This window comes from Nelumbo nucifera, chromosome 6, assembly GCF_055504915.1.
Source record: "Nelumbo nucifera cultivar China Antique chromosome 6, China Antique-T2T, whole genome shotgun sequence".
NCBI classification, from domain to species: Eukaryota; Viridiplantae; Streptophyta; class Magnoliopsida; order Proteales; family Nelumbonaceae; genus Nelumbo; species Nelumbo nucifera.
Window position 1 is genome coordinate 40,120,432 of NC_142654.1, and position 24,840 is coordinate 40,145,271.

At 37.1% G+C, this 24,840-nt stretch overlaps 1 long non-coding RNA gene across 2 annotated transcripts; it reads left to right on the plus strand.

Annotated features, from left to right (window-relative positions):
* Nucleotides 1-490: 490 nt before the first annotated feature.
* LOC109115708 (uncharacterized) lies at nt 491-16,940 on the plus strand. 2 transcript variants are annotated; one of them, XR_016077740.1, is made up of 3 exons: nt 491-669; nt 1,022-1,062; nt 16,155-16,940. It is a non-coding gene; the product is annotated as an uncharacterized LOC109115708 (long non-coding RNA). The 2 variants fall into 2 exon arrangements; XR_016077741.1 differs by lacking the exon at nt 16,155-16,940 and adding an exon at nt 1,902-2,266.
* Nucleotides 16,941-24,840: the final 7,900 nt, after the last annotated feature.

A 24,840-nucleotide genomic window follows, 5' to 3' on the forward strand; every position in this document is an offset into this window, starting at 1 on the left:
TATAAGGCTGGTGTGAGGAGCAAGTCCCAATTCGTATTTCATACCATTGCCTATGCCTGTCCCATTTGGGTTCTAAGGTCTTGATCAAGTTCTAAGTCTAGACAAATGGCCCAGGCCCACTCGTGTGGTTTTTGATCAATCAAAACAACTGAGTAAATAAACCCTCATATGCAATGAAAGTTTGATGAGTGATCAAATATATTGTCCTTTCGGCTATGTTTGGTTTGAAGGAAATGAGGGGAAGGGAAAGAAAGGAAAAAGAAAAATTTTCTCTATCCATTGTTTAGTTAATCAATGAAAAATAAGGGAAATTAATTTTTCCTTGTTTGGTTAGAGAAAAAAAAAACATATGGAAAATTAGGTAAGGTCTGTTTGATTGTTGGAAATGGCATGGGAAAAGAGGAATATTCTTAAATGATCCCCTTTTCCTGTGTTTGTTTGTTATATACAGTGTTTTGGGATGAGAAATGAGGGGATGTAGGATCCAAAAAACAAGTGAGCAATATCGCACCAAAACAATGTGACCCCAAAGGGAAAAGAGAAGGCTAAGACACGTATGAGAAAATTTATCAAGCTTTTTTAAATCAAGAACTTGACAGTCTCATCTACCTTGTAAGTGCATCCCAATGGCCATATCTTCTACAGCTTCTTTGTCCATCTCTTTGACAGGTAAGACAAGATCCATGAACAACTTACTTTGACGATTCTATTCTACCCTTTTATGGTTTTTTGGTCCATTATTCCTTCTTCCCTATCTTCATTTTTTCCCCTTAATATGGAAGCTTAATTGTTGCTTTTATTGTCTTTGACAAAGGTTTTGTCGAATTGAAACCCCATTCTTCATGAACATGTATCCATGTCCTTTTTCTTCATTTTTTCATTCATTTTAACCCATCGGTGAGATTTGGTTGCACTAGGGTTTTTGTCATTCTTTGTGGTTGCCCTACGTATGATTTCCCTTTGTAAAACTTCCAAATACACATGGTTTTCCAAATCTAACAATTTCACCTCGTTTGTGTAGATCTGTGCGAAATCCAGGAATGTGTTTGTTTTAAACTTGAGGTAATGCCCCTACTCTCTCTATCCCATTGTTTCTCATGTATTTTCATTCTATTTTGGTTGTTGTTAGTTACTAACATTTTTTTAGTCAAGATGCCATATTGTGATTTAGTTTCCAAATACGATGTCTATGATTCATGGCTTCTTTTAAATAAAATTCCTTGATAATCAACTTTAGATACCATGTTTTCTTTTCTCTATTTTTGTTTTTATTCCATCCAATCTTTGTAAAATCAATAATAATTTTTGCACAAGTTAAATATAATCTATAAAAAATACTACAATTTATTTTCTTCAATCTTTCATGAACAACAACCTAAACCAATAGCTTGAAAAAAATATTGCATTTTCTACTATTATGAATTTTTTGTTCTAATAAATTTACTGGGCTTATGTTTCGAAGCCCATCATTCTACTTTAGGCAATATTTTCTTTTTCTATGCTACCACATAATGGTCAACTACATTCATTTTCTTAACCTCTAGGAATTTCATTTGATACCCTTTAGACAGCCTAGATCATGAGATCTGAACTGCTAAATTGATATAAGAAAGTCAAGTTCAAATTGGAGATATCATATGATTAGTAATGGAAATTACCATGTTTTATTCCTTGCATTAGTAGTAGTATCTGACTCTTTGTTCTACTACAATATCTTTTTTTTTTTTTATTTTTATGCTTTTTTTCGTGTTTCAGAATCTATATTGTGAAAGACATATATCAAAAAATTTATTGTTGTGCCTAGGTTAAGTAAAAGTAGGAGCCTAGGTTACTTTCTCATTTTTCTTTTTTCATTTATAGAGTTCTAGAATATTTATGGATTGTTTCATGTTTTTGTTTAGGCAATTGCTATGATGTTAGAAGGGTATGACAATGGTGTTGGAAGAACTTTGACCAATTAGACCCTCTGCTCTCATGAATTTTGATAAATAATGGTTGAGTGATTACCATTTTTATGGTACCAATAGATTAGTTACTAGTTGTTACGGTATCATGCCTTTTTGGTATCATATTCACACTCTTTGGTTTATTGAGCCTACATAAAAGTTAAGTAAATTGTATAAGAAGTTTCTATGCAGCATACCTCAAGTCCAACTAAAATTTAGGTATTTTCCTAGCTTTTGCTCTTTGGCACTTCAAATCATATTTAACATGGCAAATTAAAGTCTTGCAATGTCATATGCCACTTTCACAACATATTGTGATGTTAACGCTTATTCAAGTATATGTTAAATTCCTTAACCTTATTTATTTAATAAGGATTAATTAATGAAGGGTCAAATGGAGGAAAAATCAGATATATGAGAATGCAAAAGAAAATAACAACCCAACCCTACCCCTGGTTGACTCAAAACTTTCTTCATTCTCAAATTTGTCATATTATCTTTTGAACTTGATGACATATTCTTTGCTTGATTCTTGAATTTTGTTATTATTCATATAAATTTCTCCATGCCCAAGTCAACCAACATACTTTCATATGATAGAAATCCTTTGATCCCACTCTACTCCAACCCTATGTTCTACTCTAAATCAGCAAGTAGGCATTTTTAAATTGCATTGTCATACATCATATTCTTTATGTTGTAAAAGGGATGGATGTATATTCATTATATATGAACAAGTAGAAGAGGTTAGTCACTTCAAAATAACAAATGGCATATAGTAAAAAATATGGCAAAATGCTAGCCACAAATCCCCTTTAGTTTTTCCGGATTAGACCCTCCACACACTATCATGGATGAGTAAAGTCAAAGGATCCTCAAACCTTTTCCATGTACCCTATTGGTTCAAGAGTACCTTCATCTAAAAAATCTTAGAATATAGCATGCCAGCAAGTTCAAAAGGATTAGTTATGGAACATTTCCCCTATAAAGGCCTTGTTACATGAATTAGTCACCAAAAAGGCAAAAAAAAAAAGTGATGAAGAGAACTGGGTTTTTTAGTTTATGTTGATCTATAAAACACAAGTTTAAATGAATTTTCTTACCATTGTCAAGGTCCTTTCTTCTTAGGTAAGCATTCATCTAAAGAATATTAAAATCAATATTAGAACCACGCATGCAACAACAATAATGCCAACAATAGCTCCAACAGATAGCCCAGTATCAGGTTGAAGTCTACAACATGAAAAATATCATTTTGAAAAATTTTTCTAGAGAGCAAGGGGGCCCAACAAGCAAATGTATATACATACTTGGTGTCATTCTAATAGCTGAGATAAGAGGTCCATAGACTATTAAGGTAAAATATTGTAATATATTATTGAAAAGGAGGGAGAGAGTTCCTCAAATTTGGTACAAGAGAAATATATAGGCCTCTACTCTACAGAAAGTGTACTTAACATTATGACTAAGGCTAGCAATCTTGACTCCAATCCATTTGATCCACCCAATCCACCCACTTTGGAACCCACCCATTCCATTGGCGGGTCAATATGGATCAAGTAACCCATTAGATCTTGACTCCAACCCATTTGATCCACCCAATCCACCCACCTTGGAACCCACCCATTCCATTGGCGGGTCAATATGGGTCAAGTAACCCATTAGGATCAGTGAAAAGGGTCATGGTGGATTGGGTCGCGTGGGTGAGGATGGGTTGGGTCTATACCCGCGAAATCTCAAAAATACAACAATTGAAGTGACTTGAACTCAAGTCTCTTAATGCGCACACATCTCATTATAAATCCAAACCACCATGTCACATCTCATTTTATGATTATAAATGAAATAAAATAGATTTTATTAACTTTCGTGCTCAAATACAATTTTACACAAAAACACTTTTACCAAAGCAATTTTATAATGTAATTTTATGAAAAGTACTTTTAAGAAAGCACTTTTACAAAAGTACTTTTACATGAACACATTTTTATAGTACTTTTTACAAAGAACTTTTACACGAAAGCAATTTATGAAAGTACTTTTATGAAAACACTTTTATGGAAGCATAAAAGCACTTTTATGAAAACACATTTACAAAATTACTTTTACACAAGCAATTTTATAAAAGTACTTTTATGAAAGCATAAAAGCACTTTTATAAAAGTACTTTTACAAAAGCACTTTTACGAAAGTACTTCTATGAAAGCACTTTTGCAAAAGTACTTTTATAAACTTTATGCATTTTCTATAGTTTTGGTATTTTTCTGCATTTTCTACAATTTTTGGGTGCTTTTATGCATTTTTTTGGTGTTTTCATGCATTTCCTGTAATTTTCTAGTTTGTTTTTACATTTTTTCTGATTTTTTTGAAAAAATTCTACATTTTTTGCAATTTTCTAGTATTTTTCTAAAATTTTCATAATTTTTTGGTATTTTCTGTATTTTTCTAAATTTCCTACAATCTTTTGGCATTTTTTTTTCATTTTCTACATTTATCTACAAATTTTGCATTTTTGGGTATACGGGTTGACATGACCCATCTTTTGTCACGTGGTAGTCTTGAGAGAGATGATTCTCTCAAAAATGTTTTTTCGAATATATGGGTCAACCCAACCCATTTCTGTCATGTGGCAGTCTTAAGAGAGATGATCTTCTCAAAATGTTTTTTTTTGGGTATACGTTACGGGTGATTATGGGTCGGGCCAAGCCGGGCTTTGCACTTATGATAAGAGCTATAGCTTAGGCCCGAGCCGGGGGTTTTGGGCCTGAAACATAAGCCCTAGCCCAGGTCTATATGGGCCTGGGCAGAGCTGGGCTTGATTTTTGGGCCAATGTCACTCATATATAAAACATTACATATCTATATATTAAATGACAAAACATGCGTATAAACTTATTTTATACATTATATAATATAAAATATTACATATAATATAAATTATACATGTCATGTTATAATATTTATATATAAAATATATAATATAATGTAAAATAACATGTATACATAATATGTATACATTATACACAAAATGTGTAAGTTTAAATATATGCGGGCCGGGCTGGGCTGAAATGATCACCCCTAGTACACGTGTTAACCTGGCCTGGTTCTTTCATGTGGCATCCATGAGAGAGATTATTCTCTAAAAAAATGTTATTTTCAAGTATATGGGTTGTCCAGACCTATTTCTGCTACATGGCAGTCTTGAGAGATGTTCCTCTCACAAATTTGTTATTTTCGGTATACGGGTCAACTCGACCCGTTTCTACCACATGACAATCTTGAGAGAGAGATGTTCCTCTTAGAAATTATTATTTCGGGTATATGCACCATCCCAACCCATTTTTGTATTTATAGGTGAGGGTAAGTGGGTCAATGTGGGTGAGGGTGGTTAAGGGTCAATATGGATGGGTTATGACCCTTTAATAAGGATTGATGATGGGTCATGGTGGGTTGGTGGGTCAATATGGGTGGTTTGGTATTCAACCCTTACCCGACCCAACCCAACCCAACCCACCCATTTTCCATCCTGACTATATCCACTATTCATTCATTTACAAAATCATTTTCCCATTGATTTACAAACACCTCTTTACTAATCCATTACTCATTCATTTCCAATTAACCACTCAAGTTCTACCCCCACCTGATTGAAGGCCCTATTCTTACACTCCAACCAAATGGTCTAGCATAGAGTTCCAACTAGCATCTACCATAATCTCTTTTCCCTTCTACTAAAAACCTATGATGGTCATCAAGCCACAACCAAAGATTGCAAGTCACCTAGTGAATAACACCAAATATGATATGAGACTAGGCACCAAATCAAGAGATGAGCAACATCTTCAACTTCATCTTGGCATAAGATACACTGATTAATAATTGCTAGCAATTTCCTAGAGGTTGATTCTATAACCATTTATCACTCCAAAAAGCAATTTCATCACCCTTACCTGGTTTGAAAATAACGTTACTCCATATCATCTAATTTGGCTTATATGTGCCCTTCCATATGCTAACCCCATAAGAGTATCTAACCTCAGTTGTGGGCCAAAATTGATTTTCCTCTCCATGTTTCCCTTGGATTATTCAACCTTAGCTTTGTTTACTTCTTTAAGAGGTTAGTTGCCCTACCCCCTTGTAATTTTAGTAAACAAAGTTGGTTTCAAACCACAAGATGCAAGTACCTCTTACCATCCAATCCATCCCAAAGGAAATCTCTTTGGATCTTTTTTTCTAAAGATTTTAGAACTGAAATAGGGGTTGTGTAAAGTGAAAAATTATAAACCATTGATAGACCCCTATTGGAAAACACCAATCCAATTTGAAATCAGGATGGGATGAAGCCTCAAGTGATGCAACATAGTCCAAGTATTTTTACCAAAAAAAGAAAGAAAAAGAAAAATAATCCAATCCTGATGTGTTGTACTTGTATGTATTTTTTTCTCATATGTTATCCATATATTAGGTGAATATAAGTAAGAATGAGGGAAAGAGAAAGGGGAATAGGGTGTTTTGTGTCCAAATTTGAGTTAGAAACCTCTAACTTTTAAAAATCTTAGATTTATAGATCGACATTTATTCCAAATTTAAGATAAAAAAGTTAAAATAAAAATTTAAGAGAATAGTACACACTTACACTTATTCATGGTTGATGATTGCTTTATTTTTCTCCTTAACTATTTTTTCCAGCATGCAAACTATATTGGCATTCTAGAATGCATCCTCTAATTTATATATTTATTTATTATCTATAAATACATGGACCGATATTTGCTTCATGCAATTGTTGGGGCTGCAAGTGCCACTGTCGCAATTACACTCTCAATGCTGCAAGAATTGTTGCAATTACACTCTTAATAGGGAATCATCGGTAAGCTTAGATATAGAATGAAGGGATTTATTAGATAGACTATATGGACAAAGAGAAATAGATTGTTATAAGCAATTAAGGGGAAAACTACAATGAAGTACACGGGAGAAGAAAAAGTGGTAGGATTCCTACACATACTAGCACACAATGTTAGGAAGAAAACAATGGGCTTTTATTTTAGTTGGTTTGGTGAGACTATGAACCACCATTTCAACAACATATTGAATGCATTGTTGAGATTGGAGGATATGTACTTGATTCAACCAAGGCCCCATTCGCTTTTCGGTAAATCACTTATCTGGATAAATGCAATTACCTGGGTAAGTTTTTCTTGGGGAACACTTATCCGGGTAAGTGGATATCCATGTTCTTTTATTTCCCAGGTAAATAAGCGCAATGACCATTTTAGCCATAAAAGTCTACTATTAAAGGGGCCATTCTTGTCTTGTTCAAGTATTGGAAACTTTCCTCCTATGTGGGAAAGTTATTTACCCACCTGGGAGATGGGTATCACTTACCCGGGTAAGTGATACTCAGGAAAATAAACTTTCCCTAGTCTCCACATAAATCTGAAAAAAGAACATGGGATTCTTGGTCAATGGGAACCAAAATCCAATTGACCAATTTTCCCCCCTCTCAAAATCCTAAAAAAGAACACCCCCAAGTGGTACTAAAACACCCCCAAAAATTAGAACCCGACTTCATTTACCATATTTCAAGGTAACATAAGTGATAATGTCTTTTGTAGCACATATACACCCATAATAATGCATAATAAAATACATAAGTCTACTAGCATGATTGTGTTGGGGAAAATAATGGCTTACACTTCCTTGTAAAAGACCCTTTTGCTAGTGTTGCTAGGTTTTGAGGTCGTAAATCTTACCCCACACAAAACATCCTTGCTACATGACTTTAATTTGTGGTTCACATATGTATTACTTGGTTGGGAAGGTACTACATCAAACTCTTACATGCTTAACAATCTTTAATGAGAAAGCATAAATTAGAGGTCCCTCAATGTATTAATAAACTCTCACAAGAGACATTTTATTTAATAGGTAAGTATGTATGTGTTTCTAACTTCTTATATTTTAGGAAAAATTCCCAATTAGTACCCTATACTTTGGGCCTAATGCCACTTTGGTCCCTAAACTTTAAAATGCGACAATTTAGTACCCAAACTTTCAAAACATGACAATCCAGTACTTGTTGTTAACTAATTGTTAACCAGCCATTAAGTAGCATTTGAAAAAGACACAAATGCCCTTTGAGTGTCATTTAATTTTCTTTATTAGCCATCCAAACATTGACAAAAAATTAACAGTCTCAAATCCTTGCCTCTTCTATTCAAGAAAGTTGGGGTCACTAGAATGTCCATTCAAACGTGACCCCAACTTTCTTGAATGGAAAAAGGCAAGGATTTAGGACTGTTAATTTTTTGTCAACGTTTAGATGGTTGATAAAGAAAATTAAATAACACTTGCAGGGCATTTGTGTCTTTTTCAAATGCCATTTAACGGCTGATTAACAACTAGTTAACAACAGGTACTAGATTGTCACGTTTTAAAAGTTTGGGTACTGAATTGTCACAGTTTAAAGTTTGGGGACCAAAGCGGCACTAGGCCCAAAGTACAGGGTACTAATCGGGAATTTTCCCTATATTTTACATAGGTAAATATTATCTTGTAGACGTAGGATTTTCATTAAAGACAAGATTCATTACACCATATCGAAACACATGATACCATCTAAAAGAATGTGGTGCACATCAACTTAAGAACCCAAAAGAACTGTTTAACCTTTGGTAGACATCACTTATAAATGTTGTCGAATGAATCTTTGGGGTATTGAAGAAATGCTTTCCAATTTTGGTATCTCAAGAATATTATCCTTTTAAGTCTCATGAAAATTGTATCTACATGTTGCATCTTACACAACCATGTCATGGGTGTAGAACCATATGATTTTATCATGCATTAGTATGACCAAGAAATAGTTGATATTGAGGATGATGTAGGAATGGATTATTTAAATGATGACAAAGCAAATAATACATAACTCTTCCAACATTCTTAGTCAGGTAGTAAAAATGAAAAATCAAGGGAAGGAATTCGTCTCAGAGATGGTAATTTCTTCATGTAGCCTAACTTTTTCTCTTTGTGATATAACTTTTATTGAACTCTTGTTGTATAACTTTTTTCTATATGCACTCTTTTTTTAAATGATTATTGATGTAGCGTGATCTGGTTGCTCCTTGCTGGAAGGCATCTCAAATGTTGAACTGCTACATGGCCGGGTCGAATTGCAAGACAAGTAGATTAGAGGTCATGGGGTACTTTACCCGGTGTGGGCACTTCGATGTTTAAGTTAGCGTGGAAGATTTGTGAGAGAGTTGATAGCTTAGAATGCCAAATTGAGAGCTAAATCGCGTGTACCTTGTAAGGCTGGAGATGATGCCTTTATATAGGCGAGCTGCCATAGGCCTCATGAAACATGTCTGACATCACATGCCCATCTAATTCGAAGTCCATTCCACACCTGAAGATGGACTCCGCGTAAGCTGATAAGGCTTATCTATGACTGTCCGATTTGGGCAGGACAAAGGCACAACCCATTGACTTGTAGTGTGATCCCGAGGAGATCAAAGACAATTGGCTTGCTTCTAGGAGGCTGTGTGGCACCTCGGTAGGTCGATGGGTGTCACAAGATGCTCGGACTCCGGTACTAGATAAGTGACCCAAGGTGCCCAAGGTGAGTTGGACTACTGACTTGGACTCTATGTGTCATCATGTCACTGGTCGGGCCAAATTATCCCTCATCAATTGCCCCCCACTCCCGAGCCTGAGGTAATCAACTCGAAGTGGGAGTTTTCGATGAGCTGGATGAATTTGGCCTGGTCTTTGGTTCAACAGAGGTCTAACCAACAGGTTAGACCAGAACAACCCCACTGGCTCGACCTTATGGGGTGAGGTCGCATTTCGGGTTTGCACGTCATGTGATCTATAAATTCTACGGACATCAAAAACACGTTCAACTGAATTCGTCCTCAGAATATGAACAGTCGCACCCTTGGGAGCCATCGGATCTGTTTGATCTGGATCGTCCATGATCGGTTAAGGCGGCTATAAGTAGGGCCCCTGGGGACCCATTTTTCTTTGTCCCATTTTGATCTCTCATGTATTCGGAGGTCATAGATCATGCTGTTGTCAGTGTCTTCAATGTCATTAGGTTGGTTTTTCTCTCTTCTTGGTAAGTCATCTTCCTTGCTCGTTTCATTTCTCTCTACTTTTCCTTCTAGTATGTCAGGTAGCGAGTCCAATGGGGAGAGGGTTGAGTCCAATCAGGCCGAGGAGGGCACCTCGGTCCGAGACTGATGAGGTTCCCATAAAAGGGCCTTGTCTTCCCATCGTCCAGTTAGGCCTAGAGAACCGGACCACTTTGGTCCTACCTAGCTGACTACCGATGCCATTTGCGGTATGGCAGCTCAATACAAAATTCTAGACACCTTTGGTTATTCTCTTCCATTCATGGTTTTCCTTGGGAGAACGAGGAGAATGAGGTCGCAGTCTTCGAAGAGGCTCTAAAGGTTGGCCTCTGCTTCCCACTTCACCCCTTCATCCCCAAGATCTTAAGCTTTTATGATATCACCCTCAGTGAATTGTATCCAAACTCTAATCGTACCCTGGTCGGTATGATTTCCCTTTTCTTCCACCTCGGCCTTCCTCTAGATATCAAAACCTTCACCACCCTCTACAAAATCAAATGAAACCCTGCCAGTAGCTCAGTCATGTTTAGCTATTACTTGTCCGACCAGCCCAGATACAAACTTCTCCACGGGTTTCCCTCTAAAGTTCTAGCTTGGAAAAGCAAATATTTTTTTGTCACCCAATCTACTAGGTGGCCCTTCCCGACACATTGGAGAAAGGGAATCAAAGTCGTTAGGGAAGAGTTGAGTGAACAAATGCAGGCCAGGATGTGTGACCTGGTAAAGCGTGAGCTGAAGCTAGATGACTTTTTAGCCAAGGAGGAGCTGATTCAAGTTGGGATGAGTCCTCTAGGATGGTCATGGTCTTGGGTACAGGTGTTTAACTTCTTTGCTTCATATTGATCTAACTAACTCTCAGTTTTCTTGTAAATGTGACATGTCAGGTGTCGCGACTCCGGGGTTCCTCACTGACATGAGGGAGAAAAAGAGGAGGAAGACGTCTCACAAGGATGCACCTTGGGCATTCATTCCTAAGCCCATTGCACTAGCCATAGTAGAAGAGGTCTCGGTGGTCGATCTTGTCGAGGAAGATTGGGCGAAAAGGCCTACGCAGGAGATCAAGGTGAACCATTTGTTTGAGGCGTACCCTTTGAAACCTAGAGCTCCAATAGTCGAGGAGGCTCCCAAGGAGAGACGGTCCATCATGGACTTTAGGACGGCCTTGATCAAAAGCAAAGAGTCCATCTTTCCCGAGGAGGTCTCCAATATGGCCGAGATGGGGCTTGCCGAGCTGGGCGCCAAAGCAATGCGCTGCGTCATAGTGGTAAGCTTCTGAACTCTTCATTATGTTGCTTTCGAGCTGCTTCCTTGTACTAAGCCAATTTCTTCTCTTTTGCAGATGAACTCTGTGGTCCACTATCTTGTAAAATAGTTTGAGCGTCATTTAGTGAGGGCTGATAATGCCAAGGCGGCAACAAATGAATATAAGTCCCAACTAGAGCAGGCTGTTGACTTCATCATAAGTTGTAAGACGAGCTGGTGTTTGAGAGGGACCTCATCAAGGAACTGGAGCTCAACAACATGAAGTTCAAGAAGGATCTCCAGGAGAAGGAAGCTGCTAAGGCTCATGCCGTCGAGGCGTTCAAGGTCTTGTCAGGCTGGTTGGAAGAGAAATGGGAGTTCGAAACTACGACCTTTTGTCAGGGCTTCAAACTCTACCGAATGTTGGTGAGGTCGGTGTGCCCCGAGCTCAACCTCGTACCCATCAAGTCTTCGGCTTGCACCAAAGAAATGTCCGACTAGGTTGATTTGGAGCTAGATTTCAAAGGGAAGACGATGACGCCAACAAGGGTGCTACGGAGGAGGAGGCCGACGTGGAGGCTGCTAGTGAGGATGCTATCGAGGAAGAAGCCACCGAGGAGGGCGCTTCTGTAGTTGCTGGAGTTGGGGACAAGGAGCCCCGTGATATTTAAAACCTTCACATCTTTTCTTGGACCCCCCTGTAAATATGTACTACACCGAGCCTCCGAGCTCGGTCTAAAGAACCTTTCCCCCTTTTTCTTCTTTTCTCTTTTCTTTTTATGATGATAACAATGTAATTTTGTCAAGCTTCAATGAATGAAACTTATTTTTTGCATACCTCACATCTATTATCTCTTTTTAGCACTTCACAAAACCTGAAACTTCAAAAAATAATCTAAGTGCAAGTTTATCCCGAGGTGCCTAGATCTCAAAGTGGCTAGACATAGTATGGGATTAACCCAAGGTATTTGTGTGTCGAGGCGACTAGGCATAGTATGGAATGTAACTCGAACTGCCTATGTGCCTACTGGGCATAATATGATATGTTACTAAACTACCTATATGCCGAAGCGACTAGGCTTTATTGATATGCCAAGGTCGTTATCATGTCGGCATAGGGGGCCTTTATGCTTAAAGTGACTTGGCATCCCCTTTAAAATGTAGTTTAGCTGACGTGTGCTCTATGCAGGGCAGTTTGATCAGGTCGTTGAGGCGGGTGGTCTTCTATACTTGGTGAAATTTTTGAACACTTGGTTGAAGTCACGAATGCTTGACTCTTGAGCTCATAGGTAGTATTTTCTTAGGTTGTCTACGTTCCAGGCACATGGCACCTGCCTCCCTTCCAACGTATTGCATTGGTCTATGGAAATGATTAAGTGATTAAAAATGGTGCCTTTACAGACAAGGAGTTGAATAAGAAAGATGTATTTTTTGCATCTGCCACTAGTGCAACACTGAATGTTGAACATGTTTTTGATGATATTGATGATGTTGAGATTTTTGGAGATCCCCAACCTTTAGGCAAGGCCATTAGAGGCAAATAATTATCCAAAAGGAAGAGTTTTAGGAAATCAAAAGTCATATGCTTCAATTGTTACTAAACAAATGCAAGACATTGTTACATATCTTAAGAAGCTCACATTTATAATTGAGAGAGGGTTTGGTTTGTTTAGCAAGGAGAAGATGTAGGTATATGTTATGAGCATAAAAGGATGTTCAGTGGCATTTCTGATGAAAGCATATGATTTCTTAATTGAATCTAAAAGTTGAGTTATAACATTTTACGAAGTGGAGCCACACCTGAGGAAGGCATTGCTTCAAATAAAGTTGGGGCCTCCATATTGAAGGGAGGAATGAAAGACTTGAACTATTAGAACTACATTTACTAACAAATTAGATACTAACTATATATGACAAAAAACTTGTTTCGATAGTTAAGCCTTTATACCCATTTTGTATATTTTCATGGGATGCATTGGCTATTTAATGGTTGTCCCTTCTTTTGCAATGGTCAATCTACTTTCTTTTGATGATCATTAAACTATACTTGTGTTAGGTGGATTGTATGGATATATTCTACATTAATGGATTTATTGGTATATGGATGATTATAAGTGCATGGAATGAACAAGTTAAACTAGTAGTGTCAGCACCCAATTTTTGCATTGTCCCCACTCCAACCCACTTCTCACACTTTCTAATGTCCGATTCGACCTCACCACTTTTTTTAGAACGTATCAAAACCATAGGGAACCAAATTTCAGCTAAAATACATTTAAATTGACAAGATTCCTTTTCGACAATAACGATTGTGCTTACACCACCACACACACCTGCCACACGATCAAACTCTGCCACATGAAGCAAATCCTTTAAACAACCAATCACATCAAATTTCAGCCTTAAATTCTTTGATTTTGTCATTCATCCATCAAAGATTCCATTTTGACATACCTAACACTACTTTACATTTCAAGCCTAAAACCAATGATTAACACAATTGTCAACCCCCAATTTCTATTCGGTTTGCCACTTGAACCCACAATTCCCGCCAAATTCCTTATCAGACCCTCCCAATCTCTTCACAACACCCTAAAACCCAAGAAACCTAACCTTTAGCCCAAAACCCTTCAAATCCATCGTTAAGTTTACTCATACCAATATAATGCCCTGATCAAGCCTTGTCTACACTTTGACCCTTAGATCAAACACCACCACCAGACTCAAGACCTCCAAAATACTTATATAACAAATTTTTAACTCAAAATTCCTCTGTTTACCCTCTCGTCAAGTGAAGATCCCATTTCAACTCCTTGATCCAAACACATCTGAGCCAATCATACCATATGATTGAGCCCTAGATACATCAAAACACTTGCCCATAAAGTTTCAACCCAAGATTCTCCCATTCACCCCTCTACCGAACCAATATTACATTTTGGGTCTTCTTGTTGACTTAAATTCCTATAATCTTGATTTCCTTGAACCAATCAGACAATATCGCCAGTTCCTAGATACTCTAAAGTACCCACCTATAAAATTTCAACCCAAAATACCCTCGTTTTCCCCTCAATCACACAAAGATTTCGTTTCAAGACCCTAGATTGACCAAACCACTACTCTTCGAGATCTGCCTGATCCGAACTCAATTGACCCAATCTAACTTCCCTAATCAACTTAGGGCGTGCAAGAGTTCTACCTTGCCAAATTTCAAATTGAAATACCCACCATTCATTTAAAAAGATTCCATTTCAGCTAATTTCATTAGCCTGTACATGCAAAACCCCTCTATGTACCTATAACCCATTTCGACCATCTAATCTTTGTCCTAGAACACCCACCATTGGATTAGAATCCCGGTTAGACCTCCTTAGATCTGGTTTGACCCAAATTTCCCAAAATTATGAAGTTACCCCTCTGAATCCCCAAAATTAGCAAATTGCCATCGTACCCTACTATTTAAACAAACCTAACTTTCTCATTCCAATAGAATTCGAAATCCTCACTGTTCATCGTCTTCCATTTCAGGCCGAATAGGGCAACAGCTGCGGTGAGCTCACTTCGATTTCCATTACGGGCCCCCTTTCTTTTACTCATCCACTCTCTTTCTTCCTCTCTTGCTTTCCTTCCTTTTTTATTTTTCTTCCTTCTTCCACTTTTTGACACTCTGCTCTTTCCCAATTGTTGTTTACTCATTCCTCTTCTACTTTTTCTCCCTTTCCTACTTCTTTTCCATTTCTTCCTCCTCTTCTTCTCGTTGTTGCCATTCAAATCATCGCCAACTCTTCATCTCTATTCTCAGTCGTCGGAAAACACTTTATAGCGGTGATACTCATTTGAATTTCTCCATTTTATTGGGTGGTTTCGTATCGTTTCTTTAGGTTTTTCTCATCCTCCACCATTTATACCAATACCGTTCACCATTTAGGCACTCCAACCCATCGTTAATCTCTACTATGCCCGCCGATTGAACAGAGCTGACTACCAAAAGCCCATTGAAGCTTCCCTATCGAGTTTGGACATGATTTGCACTGGAATCATCCCACCTCATCAATGATCTCTTCGATGCATCCCTTAGCCCGCATCACCCTCTGAAATCAATCCGCCGAACTGGCATCTCTACAGCTCTTTGGAATCTGCCTAGATATGCTACGGTCTTCTCCTTGTGTTTTGATTGTCCTTTATTTAACCATTCAAAGAGAGAAGACCGGTTAGGATTTTGTACTTAAATGCATTGCTGATAGCAATAGTGTTGGTTTCATTTTGATCTCCTTTTTCTCTCATAGAAGGTCGAATTTTGTTTGAATATGGTAGCTAATAAATCAGGCATCCTATTACATCCTTTTCTTTTAGTCATTTTGTTACATCAAATTGTTATGTTTGTTTTGCTCCAAGTTGATCTGAAGCTAAGATATGATGGGTTTTGCTAGTTAGAATCAGATTGTTATATTGCAGATTAAGTACTGTTTAGTTCTTCATTTAGGTTGTTTAGATTTGTTAGAATCGGATTATTTTTTAGCTTTTTTTTTTGGGTTTTAGCTTCATGGTGCTGAGGTGAAGGATTTCAGCTTTGCTGGTGTCGACACAAATTTCGTGCAAAATTTGGAGCACGACAAATTCAAAGAAATTTATTTTATTTTTTTACAAAAATGTAAATAGGATTCAAACTCTTTTTTTTTTCTTTTTGTAAAGAAAATCCTCTAATTCCCTTGTCTTGGACAAAATCCGAAACTGTGACTAGAACTTGCAATTATGAGAAGCAAGTAACAATTTGGTGGCAGCTTCCTTGGCTACAAGAATTTGACGAATAATGTCTTTTTTATTGCAGAAAATTGAAAGAACCCTTTTTTATCACAGGAATTTGAAGCTCCAAATTCCCCTGGTTGATGTGTAGCAATTTTAGTGCTTTGGCAATTGAAAAGTTGGAGTCTTTGTTCTTTCTTCCTTGATCTTGGTGCAATTGTCCCTTTATGGCAGAAGGCGGAAGAATTGAGGAGACGAAATATGAGAACCAAAGGGAGGTGGGGAGCTCAAGGAAGAGAGCCAAAAGAGGGCTAGAGCTTTCCTCTTGTTTTCTCCTCTGTTTATAGAAGTTTACCATTAGACGATGAGCTGGTTTAATGATTTCACATGACAATAATCACCATTTATTGCTTTCCATCTATCTTTATTGCAATTCAATTAATCACCATTTATTGCTGATTGACATGACAAATTTGATGATTCGATGATCAATTTATTAATCCCCAACATGCCTTATTAAAGTAAGTTGGTTTGATTAAGATCCCAACACTTGGAATCAAATGCTATTTGGCAAAGGGGTTAGGCCCACATATCATTCAGCCCATTAACCACCCTTATTTCCTTCCATATTTGATCCATTAAGCCCATATCAAATACTAGGTTGCCTTATAAATGGGACTTACCAACTCATAATTAAAATTTTATCAATTTGCCATTTAGTGACAAATTCCAATTTGTGATTTTCTTTCCAATTTGATCTCTGCATAAGACCGGTGTACATGGAAATCAAGTGAATAAATCATTTCCTTTAATTGGCCTTTCTATTAGACCCTGATAGTATCTCCTTGGGCTAATAAGCCAACACATTGGGTCCCACTTAAAAAATCTCTCCTCTTAATGGGCCCAACAACCCCTTTCAGTTTGATTTCATGTTGGGCCCTACTTAACTTCTTGGACCAAAAAAAATTATATTCCAATAGCTAATTATCTCATCACCTAAGCTGTGAAAAATAATATAATAAAAAACAAGGATAAAAAAAAAGGGAAAGAAAATAAAGCATGAGGACGGGGTGAAACATTGAAGTAGAGGCAATCTTTTAGTATGTTGATAGAATGGAAAAAGTGGCAAGTCAAGAGGAACAAATTAGTCCAATCAGCAAAGAAAATATTGTAAACAAAAAAGAAGTAAATTGGGTAAAGGAGAGGTAGTGTTTAGTTCAATAAATTCAGCTATACTTAGGAGACGGGGAAACGAGTTAGTGGAAAGTGATACAATAATAAAAAATGAAGTGTATATAAAATCTAAAAATCAGAAAAGAAAAAAAAAGAGAAATAAGTAAAAGTAATTCTGTAAAATAACTATACAACTTGGGTTCCATAAGAGAATAACACAAACAAATGATAAAAAAGTAAAAAAAAAAGATAAATAAAAATAATAATAATAATAATTAGGGAAATTCCCTTGTGTTGATTTGTTCTTAGCTTGTTTTGCTTCCCTTTGATGTTTCTAGTTTAATTAAATGATTGCTTAATTGTGATTGTGTTTGTTTGGATTTCCATGTGGGCCTCACCTATTGGACCTAGGAGAGGGGTGCCTAATCCCTTCTCTCTCCCATCTGATTCTTTATCTAGACTAGCTAGTCGGCGCCTCAGATGGAGTCGCTATTAAAACAAAAACATTTTTGAAATTCATTCCTGGAGGTTTCATCACATTCATTTCCTAAACTAATGGGTGGTGACTCCAATTCAGTCCAAAGTGAGTCATTTTCCAACACTTACAATGATCAAACCTTCCAAATGGCCTCATGATTCAAACCCATTACATCAAGATTCCCTTTTAAGCCTTCTCATTAGTGAAAATACTTGCAACTCAGATTCCTGTGATTCCACCACCTTTAGAGCCAACAACCATTCCCACTAGATTCTAAATATACTAAGACACTCATCCACCAAAATTCAGACCCAAAAAATCCTAATGTCACCCTCCATCAAGAAAGATCCCAAATCAATCGCCGTTGTCACCTGTTACTCTCTAAATTTAAAATCTCCATTGCAACACACCTTTTTAAACCTCTCAATTGATAACCCATCAAATTTTAGACCTTAAAATAACCATTTTACCCTTTACTTAAAAAGATTCTAAATAAACCATCCACGTTGCCTAATACTATCCAAGTTCAAGATCACATCGAAATACATAATTCGATGCATCTAAACCCCATCAAAACATCTTGATATAGGAATTTTCAAATTTCAAAACTTAAAATGACCATTTTACCCTTTGCTTGAAAAGATTCTAAATAGACCAAATCCCCATTGCTCGATACTCTCCAAATTCAAGATCACCATCATATTGCATTATCTGACACCTCTAAACCACATCAAAACTTATCGATCAAGGATCCATCAAATTTTAGACCTCAAAATGACCATTTTGCCCTTTATTTGTAAAGATTCTAAATAGATAATCCACATTTTTTTATACTTTTTAAATTCATGATCACCATAATAACACATCATTTGATGCCCAAACCCCATTAAAACCTCCCGGTCAAGGATTCATCAAATTTTAGACTTAAAAATTACCATTTTACCCTTCGTTTAAAAAGATTCTAAATAAATTATCCTCGTTGCCCGATACCCTCCAAATTCAAGATCACCATTGTATTGCATTATTCGAAGCCTCCAAACTCAATCAAAACCTCTTGATCGAGGACCTATCAAATTTCAAACCTCATAATGACCATTTTACCCTTTGCTTGAAAAGATTCTAAATAGACCATCCTCATTTTTTAATATTCTCCAAATTTAGGATTACCATCGTATTGCATCATTCGATGGCTCCAAACCCCATCAAAGCCTCTCGATCAAGGATCAAGGATAGTGGGTCCCCTTGCCGCAAGCCTCTGGTAGACTGAAAATATCCTGTGATTCCTCCATTCCATAGAACAGAGAACCAACAGTTATCAACCATTTTTCTAACCAGCTCAATCCAAGCCTCACTAAAACCGAATCATCTCAAGACAACGAAGAGAAAGTCCCAATATAGTCGATCATAAGCTTTTGCCATATCCAGTTTAAGAACCACATTTCCCCCCACTACCTTCCTTTCAATATCATTAACAATTTCTACACCAGATCCAAAATGTCCATGATGTGTTGCCCCTGTATGAAAGCACCCTGCTCTTGTGAAATTAGCTTAGGTAAAATGCCGACCAATCTTTGCAAGAATTTTGTAGCAAAACTTACCTAAGCTAATGGGATGAAAATTTGTGAAACTTTCAAGAACCTTGCATTTAGGAATGAGAGTAATAAAAGAGGAAGTGTAACTCATCGGGAGCTGGCCACCATTAGAGAAATATTGGACAACCCCTACCACATAAGCTCCAACAATACCCCAACACGAAACAAAAAAATGCCCCGTGAAGCCATCCGGTCCTAGAGCACTGTCTCTGTCCATGGCGTGAACCACCTCTTGAATCTCTATCTCAGAAGGAACGACCAATAATAGATCATTGTCTCCCTGATTTATCACATAGGGAATGACCTCCAGCAAATCATCATCGCAAATTGCCCATTCCTCCGATAAAACATTGCGAAAATAGTTCACTGCACCCTGTTTCATGTCCTCTGAGTCAGTAATCTAATTTCTTGTAGAATCTTTGATTTTACAAATTCTACTTTGCATTCTATTCAGTTTAACAAAAAGATGAAAGAATTTTGAGTTTCTATCACCCTCTCTTAGCCACTTAATTCTAGATTTCTATCTCCAGAATATTTCCTCCAGTATGTGAATTTCATTTAGTTTCTACCTCTCCTCTTTGAGCTCAATGAGACTAGCAGCCGAATTCATCTATAAGTGATTCATTTCTGCATGTTGAACACTGCCTTTTGCCTCCTTCACTGCCTGATGAGCATTCCCAAATAGAGGTGTAAATTGGGCCATGCCGCCCGTGGCCCGACACGAACTTGGATCGGCCCGGCACGGCCTGACACGATGGTCTACGGGCCATTCCAGGCCCGACACGACCATGCGGGTCGTGCTGGGCCTGGGATTTTAGGTCCACGGGCTGGCATGGCATGACACGACCGAGCGGGCCATATCGCTTGCATGTTGGCACGGTCCAGCCCGCAGCGCGGCCCAACATGGCCCATGGCACGACCCATATATATATTTATTTATATATATTATATATATTATAATTATATAATAATATATAGTATATAATGTATTAATAAAATAAATATATTTTTTTAATTTTATTATACTAATTTATTTAATTATTGCATATATAAGCAATTTTATACACACAATTCATATAAAATTAAAATTTTAAGTTTTTTTGTCAATTTTTTAAATAAATAGCTTTGGCCCGATACACGGCCCAACCTGGCCCAAGGCTCGGCCCACGGGCCAGCCCGACTCGTGGTATGGCACGGCATGGCACATGCCCACATGGGCCCAGGCCGACCCCCAAATTTTTCATTGGGGAGGGCGGCGCCATGCCGTGCCGGCCCGACATGGCCCACTTTACACCTCTATTCCCAAAAACTTTCCAATTTCATTGCTTGGGCTTATTCCTTAATTTATGTAATTTGAGAAATAAACTTATCAAAGGATTGGCATGAACATCCTTATTCCAGCAATCCTAACAGCTGTGTGAAAAGTGTGATGAGAGAGCCACATCTGCTAAAATCTGAAAGGCTTGGGACCAGTCTGTCTTTTCTCCTCAATAGAAAAAACCAAGGGACAATGATCTGAATAGGTGCAATTGAGATGATTTACTGGCTTTAAAGGGAAGGATTGAGCCCAACTGGAATTAACCAGAACTCGGTCAAGTTGAGCCCAAACACAACCTAACCCATCTCTATTATTGCACCAAGTGAATATGCTTCTAGAGTAACCCAAATCTATCAAACCCGCAACATTTATCATATCAACAAAATCCTCCATTGCGGAGACATCAGGACTTCTCCCTCTCACCTTTTCCTCTCTACAAGCAATCACATTAAAATCTCCAACTAACAACCAAGGGTCGGAAATACAAGAGGCTAAATTCTGAATTCTGTCCCAAAGAATTGTTCTTTCCAGCTAGTTACATTTAGCATAAACCATAAAAGGAAAAAAGATCTCATTGGCAGAGGTGGTAATTTTCACAGTTAGAATTTGATCACAATCCTCTATCAATTATACAGAGAAAAAGCTATTCCAAAACAAAACAATTTTGCTACTAATATTAACCAAGAACCCAGTCATGTTAAGTCTCTTGGAAATCAAGGATAGTCTACTATCCCCAATCATGGATTCAGCCACTGCTACCACACCTAATTTATGCAATTTGCAGAGTTTATTTAAATGAGTGATAGAGGGATCATTTGCAATCCCTCGGATATTCCAGAAGAGACCATTCATTGAGAACAACTAGAAGTAATCTTACCTTGGCAGGTCCGCGATCTAGTAATTGGTCTGTTCTCGCTTTACACATATTTCTTGCGAGGCCTTTTCTTGCGAACCACCTGTGTCCAGTTCGCCTCCACCTCTAACCTAGCTTCATCCTCATAGAGAGCGTAGGAAGAGCCTTCCATTCTTTCAGTAATTTTGTCGAGCAACTCAGCATGTAGAATTGTTGACAATTTTGTGCCCTAACAAGAAAATCTTTCAACTAGTTCCAGCTTGGACTTTCACAGATCCTATCTGGCTTCCTAGAAGAGAAAGGGATCGTCTCCGGATTAATTGGTCAAATAGGCTTCAAGCTAATGTCATCTTTGGATGCAAATGATTTGCGCACCCCTTTAGTAAGAATCGCCAGTTGTTCAGGAATTTTAGTTTGTTGAATCTGGACCTCCTTCGTAATTGGAGTTTCTATCACTTCCCTTTTTGTAATAATCGCAGGAGCTCTACGAACTTCTTAGTAAACCTGCTTCACAATTTTTTTTCTGGGGGCTTGTTCATGTTCTGCTGGCTTTGAAGTTGAAGTGGTATTGGTCTTGGTGACTTCTCCCTCTGCTTTTGAAGATCTCTTCAGTTTCAGTTCACAATCACCCTCACCGTGATCATGTTTGAAGCAGAAAGTGCAGTATTTGGGAAGGTTCTCATAGACTATTTTCTTCTAGAAGCCCTCCTTGCCGAGTCCAACTCAAACACGACTAGGGTTTTCTTTCAACAGATCTACTTCCAAGCAAACCCTAGCCGTCGTTGTTCTGGTTAATCGAGTTGTTGTCAGATCCACTTTTAGGACTCTTCCTGTTACCTGCGTAATTGATCGCAGATATCTGTCATTGTACAGATTAATCAACAACTTTGGCAATAGATCCAAAGAGGAACGACCGAAGGTTCCCACCCTAACTCCAAACCAGGTGTCCATTTTAGAAATCTTAGTAGATAATCCTTGACAAAAACCACCTCTTGCAGCAAAACCCTAAGATATTCCTCTTCACTTTCAAATTTGAGAAGCACATGCCTAGGATCCAGGGTTGTGACAACAAGAGCTCTTTGAAGTCTGAAAGTACCTACCATAAATTCCCTAATTTCAGCAAGGGAAGGGTGACCATACGAACATTTTCCAACTAGTGCGAATTGAAGAGGGGAGAGAGATTTCTCAATATCTTCTTTTGAGAACACCACAACAGGTTCTCCCCACTTGATCGGAGGCACCTTCATGCGAATATCCACCACTGGTGGATCAAGAATAGCAGGAAAGGGGTTCGCAAAGGCAACAACCATTGAAGCAAAAGGAACATCTCGAGAATACCTAGGCGGCTCCCCCATCTCATCCAAAAGAAAGCCCAATATGTGAACTCTCTAGGGTTTCTAAAAGAGATGTTAATTGTATAAAATCCATTTGAATAAAAAAACAAAAAGAGGAGGGGGGATCCCTATCTTTGCTTCAAAGGGAGATTTTGAAAGGCCTATGAGAATCAATCTTCAAATTTTGCAATTTAGTAATGATGTTAATTGTATAAAATCCATTTGAATAAAAAAAAAATAAAAAGAGGAAGAGGGATCCCTATCTTTGCTTCAAAGGGAGATTTCGAAAGGTCTATGAGAATCAATCTTCAAATTTTGCAATTTAGTCATGAATCTTGTCTTTTCAGTGGAATTAGGAGAGTCTTCTCCAAGAGTTAGTGGAAATGTCATTGTACACAAGTGAAGGGAAATGAGTGCTTGATACCTTCCCTCTCCCTCTCATTAGATGTACCTACTTTGGGTACGAAAGTATTCTATTTTTAGAATTTTTAACATGAGAGGTCCATCACTCCCATGTATTTCATATAGATGGGTGGTGGCTCCATTAAAATTCAGCCATGATGTGAGCCCCAAATAAATTGGGTGCCCATAAGTGACATTGAATGAATACATAAACTTCTTTGGTTAATGAATAAGTCCAAATAATGGAACACTTATAGCTCCTAGTATAACTTTTTTATGAATACATTAGCAGGTTTTTTGATGAATGAACAAACCTTTGGTGAATGTACGAATAGATTTTTTGATGAATGAACAAGTTCAAATAATGGAATATTTATAGTTCTTTGTAAAATTTATTGTGAATGCATGTATAGATTTTTTTATGAATGAACATATCTTTTATGAATGCATGAATCGATTTTTGATGAATGAATACATCCAAATAATGAAGCATTTCTAACTCTTAGTAAAATTTTTGATAAATGCATGAATAGGTTCTTTGAACAATGAATATAGTCCAAATAAAAAAGCACTTCTAGCTCATAGTAAAAATTTTTGGAATTCATAAATATTTTCTTTGATGACTGAGGAAGTTTACTAACACAACTATGCCACATAGTAAGTTTAATTGCATGTGTCATGCTTTTGGGAATACAAGTTGTCATACTCACACCATGTCATCAGAAAAGTAAATTACATGCATGTTTATAGTTAAACAGTTTATTAGAATGATTTTCTCGTGTAAATTTTCTTGGAAAACAAGTACTGGAAAATGGATTTTCTCACAAGATTTTTCTCAATAGACAAACACATTATGAATAATTGAGAAAATAATTTTTCCATATCTCAACCCAATTTTCTAGCAATCAAAGAGATCCTTAATAATCAAATTTTGATGGAAAATAATGAGACAATTATATTTTAAATACTCTGACAAATACATAGCCAAAACATATGGAATCCACACCAAGAAATCTAAAATTAACGATGTAAGTCTCACATCAATTATACATGAAAATATGCTCTTCTTTAGTCATTTGTTCACATAATCTCCATTCCAAAATGACCTAGTAAAAATATATATACAATATACCAAAATTATCATGTCCATAGTCAATTAAACCAATTTCCTGTGGAGCATAGTTCAAACTAGTAAAAAATGTATATTAAAATTACTATGTTAAATTATAAGAAAAAATTCACTAAAGTTCACTTCATAGATCTATATCAATTAAGTATAAAATGACATGTTAACATAAAAAAATGCCTCCTAGTTTCATTATCAACCGATCATTCCTTAAATTTAGCATCATTGCATAGAATATCAAGGAGTGAAATTTGTGCTCAAATAAGAAAGGAAATGCCTTTAACAAGAATGAGGTAGATATTTCTTCCAAACTCATAACATTTTGAAAGAGAACATCTCTATCAAACAATCCATATCCACATTCAATAATCTTTACAAGCTTTTACAAGTTTTCAACAACGTTTTTAAGATTTTTCTTATTTTTAATTTCCTTTTCCCTTTTCCTTTAGATGACAATAATGGATCTATTGTTCCTACTTGTAGTATAAGGGAATA